At 40.9% G+C, this 10,529-nt stretch overlaps 1 long non-coding RNA gene across 1 annotated transcript; it reads left to right on the top strand.

The window, feature by feature from the left end:
• The first annotated feature begins 214 nt into the window (after positions 1-214).
• Positions 215-3,588, top strand: LOC119907824. Its single transcript, XR_005445140.1, has 3 exons — positions 215-2,253; positions 2,632-2,742; positions 3,439-3,588. It is a non-coding gene; the product is annotated as an uncharacterized LOC119907824 (long non-coding RNA).
• Positions 3,589-10,529: the final 6,941 nt, after the last annotated feature.

Below are 10,529 nucleotides of genomic sequence, written 5' to 3'. Positions count from 1 at the left end.
ATAAGGACAGCTGCACTGTTATCTTGGTCCAACCAAGTTTCAGTTAAAAACATGACAATTAAGATTGTGAGTAATTATAAAATCACTGATTAAAAATGTTTTTCCTGCCAAAGACCTAAAATTTAACAAAGCTATTTTTAGTGTGTTAAAAACATTATCTGGCCCACTTTTTTCGACAGGCTGCAGCTGACGAGGAATTAATACTAAATGTTGAGTGCTTCCTGTTTCTTACCTTGACATGTACTGAGAGCAAAAACAGTGATTGTGTGCCGGATCCAGACACATCTATGAGCACATTGAGCTTATGGGGGTCCAGCTGGTCCTTTGATGTTTGAATGCTCTGTGATTTCCCTCTGAGCGTGGATCAGGCCAGTGTGTCTTTTCCAAATATTAGTGTGGCCAGGTCTTGGGTGAAAAGAGAAACACGTGACTTGTTGAGTCTTTCATACATTTTCTTTGGGACTGTCACATCAGAATCAGCAAGAGCAACCAGGGTAGGAGAAAGAAACAAACAGGGGTATTATAACAGTGATTCGAAAGTAAACACCAGATACTACTGGATTATATGAAGTGGTCATACATACATACAAACAAGCAAGTTAAAGACATCTTTGAGAGAGGCAACAATCCCATGAATAAAGAAATACTGTATAGGATTAGCTGATTTACCATAATGCCTTATTGCTGCATTTACCTATTTGCCAGTTAATGTTAGATATTTCTGAAATATGACCACTGTTATTAGTGGTTGAGTGAGTTTGTATCTAGTTTGAATTAAGCCTCAGTTATGACACCAGTTAAGTCATGTCTAACAGAAATGTGATTTAGTATGGTAGTTATATTCTATAATGGTAAGGCCTTAATCTGTTGAATACATATAAATTTTACTAATTATTTGATTTATCTGTGTTGTAGAAGCACACACATACAAGTCTACTCAGCTTGTGTTTTAATAAATAACTAAAAGGAACATCTTGTCTGGACTGCAAAGCAAGCGATGACCACTTAAATTATATACAGTCCTTTTCCAATCACCAAAACGCAGATGCTTAGCTGATGCTTCGTATTAGCTTCAGGTAAACTTTAGAATTAATTTATACAAAAATTACAACTTAGCTGATGCTTCGTATTAGCTTCAGGTAAACTTTAGAATTAATTTATACAAAAACTACAACTTTAGATGGCCCATATGATCTTTACAGACCATATGGGAAAGAATAATGATTACTGTGACCAATAACCTCCTCAATATAAACATGGATATGTGGGTATTCTATTAATGTAGAAAATAAAAATGTCAACCTATTCTTCAGCATACAGGTAGCTATATTAATTTAATTTATACTCTACTATATTAAAGGCCTTACTGATCAGCCTAACTAACTAGCTAAATGAAGTGCTCATACACACACCTGCACAGGCTTAAATCACTTCTATAACGTATCCAACGAAAGTTGAAATCAAGGGCAACTGGACTTGGTTGAAGATACTGGAAGACGTTTTGTCCCTCATCCAAAAGGACTTCTTCAGTTCTGCTGCAGTTCTGAACTGAAGAAGTCCTTTGGCAGACGAAATTCACTCTCTCGATTATAAAGCTATTCAGATGGTAGTCAAAGTTACATCAGTAGTTAATTCACATAATAAAATCCATGTGTTAGCTAGTTACATATATAGCTAGCATTAGCTAACATTAATGTTAATGTACACCAGTACTATCCACATAGAAAAAATAGTGTGAGCTCAACGTTAGTAACTTACAATAATAAACTTACCACCAAGAAGGAGTATTTTCGCAGGCAGTGTTTGCTTCTGTTCTCTCCTGCTTCTACTTGGCAGGCACACCTCTATGTAGCCTTCTTCACATTGAAGTTGTTCGCGGGAGCTGACCTGATATTCCAGTCTTCTGTGCTCTTTTCTTATAATATCGGTGGTGTCCACCTTCGCCAAGTCCGAGTCGGGAAAGTAATATAAAGCAAACTTGGGAAACGACATGATTTCTGGCAATTATTATGTTTGCTTTCCTCTCAGTGACTTGATAGTGACCTGACTGTACTTTCATGCGGCGAACTTTCACGTGCTGTGATTGGCGCATCTATTTGAAAACCTTGTTTCTGATTGGTCAAACTGAATGTACTGCGCCATAAAAACTCTCCACCGCGGTAATGGACTGGGCGGGAGGGCACACACTCGCTGTACGGAAGATGTTGACAAGATGGACAGCCAGCTGAGGAGACAAAATCTACAAACAAATGGGTAAGACTGTGGAAATTTTATCATTTCAAAGCGGCACAGGATGGAATAAAGGCTTAAAAAAGATTAATTAATTTACCATTTTCCTTTTTGATAACATTGCTTTGTGGTAGAGGGCTGCAGTTTGCACATCATTGCTACTGACTAAAAATAAGTTACTATTTCAGCTAATCTGCATATATAATTCCATAAATAGAAGTTATTATCACTGTGTCTGATTGGAATAATGTGGCAAGATGAAGAATGAGTATTGTTCTATTTAGCACTTAACGTTAGCTTTGGCAATTTGATGTGATAATGTTATTTTAAATGATGTAATTTTAATGGCAGAATAAATTAAACATAGGCTACAGTGTTACATAATGCATATCATTCTCTCAGAAAAACCAATGCCCACTGACAGACACGAAGAAATACAAATCTTACCTTGAGGCACCTGATAAATAGGTTCCAAAAACCACAGGCCTTAGACGATTAAAGGAGATCGATAAGGTAATGTGTTCTGCAATGTTTAAAGAATGTATCAATGGATTTGCAACAAATATTTTATATTATTTCTTCTTGATTGCTTATGTTACTCCAAGCACTGCAAGATATTTGTCTGATACAACCAGGTGTGGACTGTTTTTGCCAATCTCTTTTCAGAGATCAGCTCGACCTGTTTACAAAACATTTGTGTGTATAAATGATTCAGAGGTAACAAGAACAAGTGAATACCGGAAAAGGAACACTACTACTAAATTATTTTGTGTTGTATCGATGGTTACTGGAATATGGATGTGTTTTGTAGCCTTTACTGTGACTGCATTAATCTGGATTAGGGTGTATTTATGACAGTACCTAAATTTGGGTTACTTTAAAATCTAAAACGAATGTAGAAGTAATGATTAAAATCAAGAGCTCTCTGATCATAAAATATGTAAACAAGACTGAATGCATTTGATGCTAGCAAGTACATATACATACACATTTATGTGTATACCAAAAATCTATTGGCATTTGATACCCGTTTGATAACCGTCGATTTGCATAGGTTATTTCAATAATAATTTAATAAGCAGCCTATACTGTGTAGTGAAAAAAATATCAATTAATACTGAACATATATTGACATCCTCAATAGTTCTTTACTTAACTTTTTAAGGAGATGATTAACACATCTTGACATCTATTCTATCCACCATCTAGCTCCCTATTCATTGAATAACAATGAAAATGACAGTGTACACAGTTCTCAGTGCCAAAGACCTGCTAAAAGATACAGAATGGAAAGCCATGTGCAGGTAATTGTTGTGGTGGCAGCCCGGCTGACGGTGAGTGTCCTGTTTTTTTTCTCCTTTTTATCAGTTATTCTGCTTTTTCCTTGGTTTTCTGTTCTCTGCCTGCCTCGCTGTGTTTTCTCCCCTGTGTGCTCTCTCTCTCCCTCTGCTCCTGAGCCCAGCCAACTACCTGCACCTGCATCTCATCAGCCACCTCGTCAGCCTGCCACACCTGCCAGTAATCAACCTCATGACTGCCTGTATTTCAACCCCGGTTCTCCACACCATCCTCGCTTGATCGTCGTTGCTCCATACCCGGTGCCATCTCCGTGTTCAGGCTTTCATGTTTCTTGTTTTTTCACATTTTCCCTTGCCTTGTCGCCGTCATCCCTAACCCCCTAGTCTCTCTGTCTGTTTCCCTCCCAGGTACACTCACCCTCGTCCTCCGTTCAGTCGGCTGGGCTCATCCACTGGCCCTCTCCTCCTCAGACTTCCCTCACGGTGTCCTCCCTGTTCTCCCACCGCTCCTCGCTTCCTCAGCCCCAGTGTTCCCCGGCTCCCTGGCCCCCTGTCTCCTTGGTTCCCCGTGCCTGTGCTTCCCCGACATCCACCTCTTCCTCCACTCCAGTCCCTCTACCCCTTTCTCCCTCAATAAACCTCCTTCCCTCCGAACATTGCATTTGGGTCCTCTCTGTCCCCACACCACACAACCCCATAACAGTAATAGCTGCCAATGTATGTTTGTAATACCATATCTAAACCAGTTAATTTTTTGTTTGATACAAAGGTGAATTTATTGACCAACCTCATTTTATCCTGTTTAGAGTGTTTATGACGTGACCAATAATAACAGAAGAGAGCAACCCCATGGGACCTACTTGTGTGAACCTCCTGAGATGCACTATCAAGAGTCAACCACAAATGTTTCACTGTAAATACATTATTGCATATTTTCCACAAGCACAATTCAGGTGTGTGGCATGATGGCTTGAATCAGACCAGCTGTGTCACAGTAGAAAAGTCATGTTTCCTGGCATTCTTGGCTTTTAGCAATGACGTTTTAGAGTTGTAAAAGGGTTAGATGGGTTTTTTTTCACAAGCTTTTTTGCACATAAAATAACATAGTAGTTCATAAAGATATTGTAAGAAAATGATAAGATAATGTATTTGTATTGGTGCTCAACTAAAACGTGTACTACTCAGATAACAGAGGCCTGACAACGGCTGTGGAGAAGATTTTCACCCGACCACAGGCTCGCATGAAGCCCCAGAAGCACACAAACAGATCAAATCCACCACAGTTAATTTACGGTATGATAATCATCTTTTGATTGTACATGCAGCAAGCTATATGACTTTTCATTTTTATGTTTTAAACTGGTCTAACAAAATGGCTACAAAACAGAATCTCCATGGCAAGGACTTACTATTGTAGAGCACAATCTATTTTGGGACAGCAATGGGGTTTTTGTTTTGCTACATCTCACTATCTGATTGATCAATGTTAATATACAGTCTGTTGCAGATGGAACTGAACAATGATTTACATAAGGGGATTGCCCCACCAGACTACAAAAATACTTTTAACTGTTGAGACTGGTTGCTGCAAAGCAGGCATAAACCAATCACAGGTCATTTAATACTGTTAAAAACACTTTTCTAAATTCCTTTATATGAAAGTTGTTTAATGCGCTTACACTGATTAACCACTCCTATATGTTCCACAGAATATGCAAGAAACATCAAATATTGGTTGTGGAGAACACCATGGCCACACTACTGATTTCCAACCAGCACCAGAGGTTCCTCAACGGCAACAAGGTCCAAACTCAAATGCATCACAGGTACTGACATGAAGTATACATACACATGTGCTATGTGAGCGAAGTCATCGCAACTGTCAGAGAGCAAAGAGAGCAAAATGGAATAAAATGGACAGATACACAGAACCAGCAACATTCATCCAAGGTGCATGCCTTGATTTGTAGTTCAGACTCTGTGGCTCGTCCACAAATTCGAAACGCAAAACAGTTTAATGGCGAATATGGTTGTGACTTTTGCTACCATAAAGGTGGGAGTTCATACTATTACGTAAGTCCCGAACCTCCTCTCAGATCTGAATCAGAACATTTTCAACATGCAATGGCTGCAACTCCTCAGCAGCCTGTAATGGGAGAGAGAGGTCCCTCACCTTTTAACGAAGCTTTCAAAGTTTCAGATGGTCAGTGGGTTTGTGCCTGAATACCAGCACAGTGTTTGCCTGGGGGTAACACAGCAGCTAATGACATTGTGGGTGGAGCCCACTAACCATAATAAACCATGGTACATTGGAACAAAAACTGAAATAATTGATAAGAAGTTGCTAACCATCCAGCCTTCAGTAGAATTAACTAGAGCATCACGTTCTTTAAAAGAAGGAAAATTGGTGTGTGTGTGTGTGTGTGTACACACACACACACACACACACACACACACACACACACACATAAACATTATTAAAAATAATTACTAAAAACAATAAAACACACACAAAGGGAACACTTAAACAACACAATGTAACTCCTAATCAATCACACTCCTGTGAAATCAAACTGTCCGCTTAGGAAGCAACACTGATTTCACATGCTGTTGTACAAATGGAAGAGACAACAGTTGGAAATTATAGGCAATTAGCAAGACACCCCCAATAAAGGAGTGCTTCTGCAGGTGGTGACCACAGACCACTTCTCAGTTCCTGTGCTTCCTGGCTGATGTTTTGGTCACTTTTGAATGCTGGCGGTGCTTTCACTCTAGTGGAGTCTACAACCCACACAAGTGGCTCAGGTAGTGCAGCTCATCCAGGATGGCACATCAGTGCAAGCTGTGGCAAGAAGGTTTGCTGTGTCTGTCAGCGTAGTGTCCAGAGCACGGAGGCGCTACCAGGAGACAGACCAGTACATCAGGAGACGTGGAGGAGGCCGTAGGAGGGCAACAACCTACCGCTACCTCTGCCTTTGTGCAAGGAGGAGCAGGAGGAGCACTGCCAGAGCCCTGCAAAATGACCTCCAGCAGGCCACAAATGTGCATGTGTCTGCTCAAACGGTCAGAAACAGACTCCATGAGGGTGGTATGAGGGCCCGACATCCACAGGTGGGGGTTGTGCTTACAGCCCAACACCGTGCAGGACGTTTGGCATTTACCAGAGAACACCAAGATTGGCAAATTCGCCAATCTGGGTCTTCTAGCTCTTCACAGATGAAAGCAGGTTCACAATGAGCACATGAGACAGACGTGACAGAGTCTGGAGACGCCGTGGAGAACGTTCTGCTGCCTGCAACATCCTCCAGCTTGACCGGTTTGGCGGAGGGTCAGTAATGGTGTGGGGTGGCATTTCTCTGGGGGGCCGCACAGCCTGGGGCTGCTCACAATTTCTATTTGAATTTCTCACAAACTGTGTTGTTTTGGCACCTTTACACGTATTGGCACCTTGCCAAATAGTTGTTTTTAGTAATTTGAGCCCAAGATAATTGACTGATAATATTTAAAGGTACAGTATGTAAGAATCTACTACTCTCCACCTGTTGTTCACACTCCAAAAATATAGTATTTCACACATCAGGTCAAAATTATGACAGTTTAGGCTGCATTTCAGATAATATTTAACCAAATACATGTTGTGAGATGTGCAACATTCTTTTCTTATCTCTGATAAAAGCCTGATTAATTTAATGGGGCGTGATTTACTGTGTAAAATGCATGCTACTCAGAGAGGAATCTGGATTTATTAAGTGCCTGTACCTGTGCTTTATGGACGGTAGCTGCACAAGGACACACACCCTTCCATGCCGACATGCTAATCCAGTCCGCAGCTGGGGTCTGAACCTGAACGGAGTGCCCCTGTGGGCGCTTCCTGATTTATGGGAGATTTCATGTCTGCTCCCCACAGGGGGGTCTTGTCGTCAGACCCAGGGCAGATAAGTTTTAAGCTTACACATTTATGATGTTATGTAGTCTTGTCAGTAGTTTTGTGTCTTAGTCTTAATGAGTTATCTTAAATAGGTTTTAGTAAATTGACATCTGTTAGAGGTGTCTCTTGTCACAACAGGCAACCCCTCGCTGGTGACAAAGGGGGCCTTCTGCCTCCCCCTATTGGTAGAAGTGGTTCTGACCAGCTTGTGGTTTGGAGTGGTCCTTATTAAATGTGGAGCATTCTTAAATGGTTGCTCAGTAGTTTGCAGTGTACAGGTTTCTGTGCGTTCTGTAGTGGTTCTTTTAGTGTGTGCAAAGTTCCCTTGCAGTGCTGTGTTATAGGGTGGAAGGACAGCCCCGGTGACCATTAGGGGTTGACCTTTGTGAGGGCTCTCTGCCTTCCTTGCTACATTTCACTGGGTTTTTTTTGGGGGATGATTCATTGGGGGGTAGCATCTGTGTAGTGAAGCTTCATTTAATGTAAAGTAGCAAGTAGCTTAGCTTACTACATTTTACATGTAGCTTTCCCAACACTTTTAATAAATTTGTTCAGTTGTGTGTCAAGAACTATCTACCACAAGAACCCATACCCTAAAGTCAACAGGAAGTCGGCCATTTTGAATTTTACGGCCATTTTTGGATGATTTACACACTCCGTACTTTAACGAACTCCTCCTAGGCATTTAGTCGGATCGACGTCAAATTTCTGCTGTGCCTTCTAAAGGCATTGACGATGAAAAGTTGTGCTATTTGCGAGTTTTCGTCAATGTAGCGTCGATGATTCGCCATGAAACAGGAAGTTGTTGTAACTTCAGTGTACATACACCAAACTGTACATGTAGGATGAGAGTCCGCGAGGGCCCGCCCAACGCTGCTTGCAGCTTTAATTCAAAGTGCTTTTACATATAACATAAGCAACAGGGAAATATAAAAGTTTAAAAGCAACACAATAGGGAAATTGAAAAAACACATTAAAAAAATAATAAAAGTTACAGTGCAGTGTACAATCAGGGTTAAAAGAATTATATGGAAAATAAAAACAGCCTGAGGGGTTGAGCAAGTAATTATTATTACAATTATTTTGAAACAAGAATAAACAGAGAAGTACACTTAATCTACTCTCTCTTGCTAGTCTGTACTCGGGTCCATAGCAATCTTTGGGTCCACTGAAACTCCAAAAACCCTCAGACACTACAGAGAAACCAGGACATGTCTGTCAACAGGCCACTTTGATCCAGTTATACTCTGGACCCACCTGTGCATTTACAGGTGGACAGAGATTCCTGCAAATCACTCAGGCGTGAGATTTAAGACCACTTCCTTCACTCTGTTCCAGTGCAGTGTCAGTTATCATTCTACTAGTTAAAGGTAGTGGTAAAAAGAAAAATCTTTAGTCTTAATTTAAAAGAACTGACAGTTTCAGCAGACCTTCAGTTATCTGGGAGTTTGTTCCAGATATACGGAGCATAGGAACTGAGCGCTGCTTCTCCTTGTTTAGTTTTGACTCTGGGGACAGAAAGCAGACCTGCCCCAGATGACCTGAGAGGTCTGGATGGTTCATAACGAAGCAGAAGATCAGAAATGTATTTTGGCCCTAAACCATTTAGTGCTTTATAAACTAACAGCAGGAAATAAATTCTTTGACATACAGGAAGCCAATGTAAAGACCTCAGAGCTGGAGTGATGTGATCCACTTTTTAGGTCTTAGTGAGGACTCGAGCAGCAGCGTTCTGAATCAGCTGCAGCTGTCTGATGGATTTCTTAGGGAGCCCTGTAAGGACGCTGTTACAGTAGTCGAGTCGACTGAAAATAAATGCATGGATAAGCTTTTCCAGGTCTTGCTGAGACATAAGTCCTTTAATCCGTGATATATTCTTCAGGTGATAGTAGGCTGACTTTGTAATTGTCTTAATGTGGCTCCTCAAATTCAGGTCCGAGTCCATGACTACACCAAGATTTCTGGCTTGATTTGTGGTTCTTAACATTACAGATTGAAGTCGAGCACTGACTTTCAATCTTTCCTCCCTGGCTCCAAAAACAATAACTTCAGTTTTATCCTTGTTTAATTGAAGAAAATTCTGGCACATCCAGCCATTGACCTGCTCAATACAGTTACTCAGCGCCTGTATGGGATCATAGTCCCCTGGTGAAATGGTTATGTAAATCTATGTGTCATCTGCATAATTATGATAATATATTTTGTTGTTTTTTATAATCTGAGCCAGTGGAAGCATGTAAATGTTAAACAAAAGAGGTCCAAGAATGGAGCCTTGGGCAACTCCACATGTCATTTTTGTCAGCTCAGATGTGTGATTACCTATAGACACAAAGTAGTCCCTGTCCTTTAAGTAGGGTTCAAACCATTTTAGTACTGTGCCAGAAAGCCCAACCCACTTTTCAAGTCTGTCTAGTAATATGTTGTGGTCGACCGTGTCGAATGCAGCACTGAGATCCAATAATACTATTACTATACTACTCATTGATGGCGGGTGTTGAGGAGAAAGCCTCAATAAATTTTTCACTAGTGTTTTCAGTGATATGCCGTTTTGTGATCGCCTCTGTTTGTACATTTGTGTGCACGCAGATAGCACTTTCAAAGAAAACACAGGAATGATCAGAGAGAGCAACGTCAGTCACCACAACCTTGGAAATGTTCAGGCCCTTGGAGATGACCAAGTCCAAAGTGTGCCCCTTATTGTGCGTGGGCCTCGTCACACGTTGAGTCAGTCCCTCTTTCCTGGGGCTTGACAACATGGATGTTAAAATCACCAACAATAATCACACAGTCAAAGTCAATACAGATTATAGACAGCAGTTCACCAAAGTTTGCACAGTATTTAGGGGGCCTGTAGATATTTAGAAAAATAGCTCGAGAAGAGGAATTCAGCTGAAGAGCCACATATTCAAAAGAAGTAAAATTCCCACAAGACATCTTTTTGCATTGGAGGGAGTCATTAAACAAAATGGCAACTCCACCTCCTTTATTATGCACTCTAGCTTCACTCAAAACTGAAGTTGGGAGGGGTAGACTCGATAAGGACAGCTGCACTGTTATCTTGGTCCAACCAAGTT

The sequence above is a fragment of the Micropterus salmoides genome, unplaced genomic scaffold, assembly GCF_014851395.1.
Source record: "Micropterus salmoides isolate LMB-PRFRI ecotype aquatic unplaced genomic scaffold, ASM1485139v1 Ms_hic_scaffold_17, whole genome shotgun sequence".
Taxonomy (NCBI): domain Eukaryota; kingdom Metazoa; phylum Chordata; class Actinopteri; order Centrarchiformes; family Centrarchidae; genus Micropterus; species Micropterus salmoides.
Note: the sequence above shows the minus strand (reverse complement) of the source record. Positions and strands in the feature narration are given on the sequence as shown.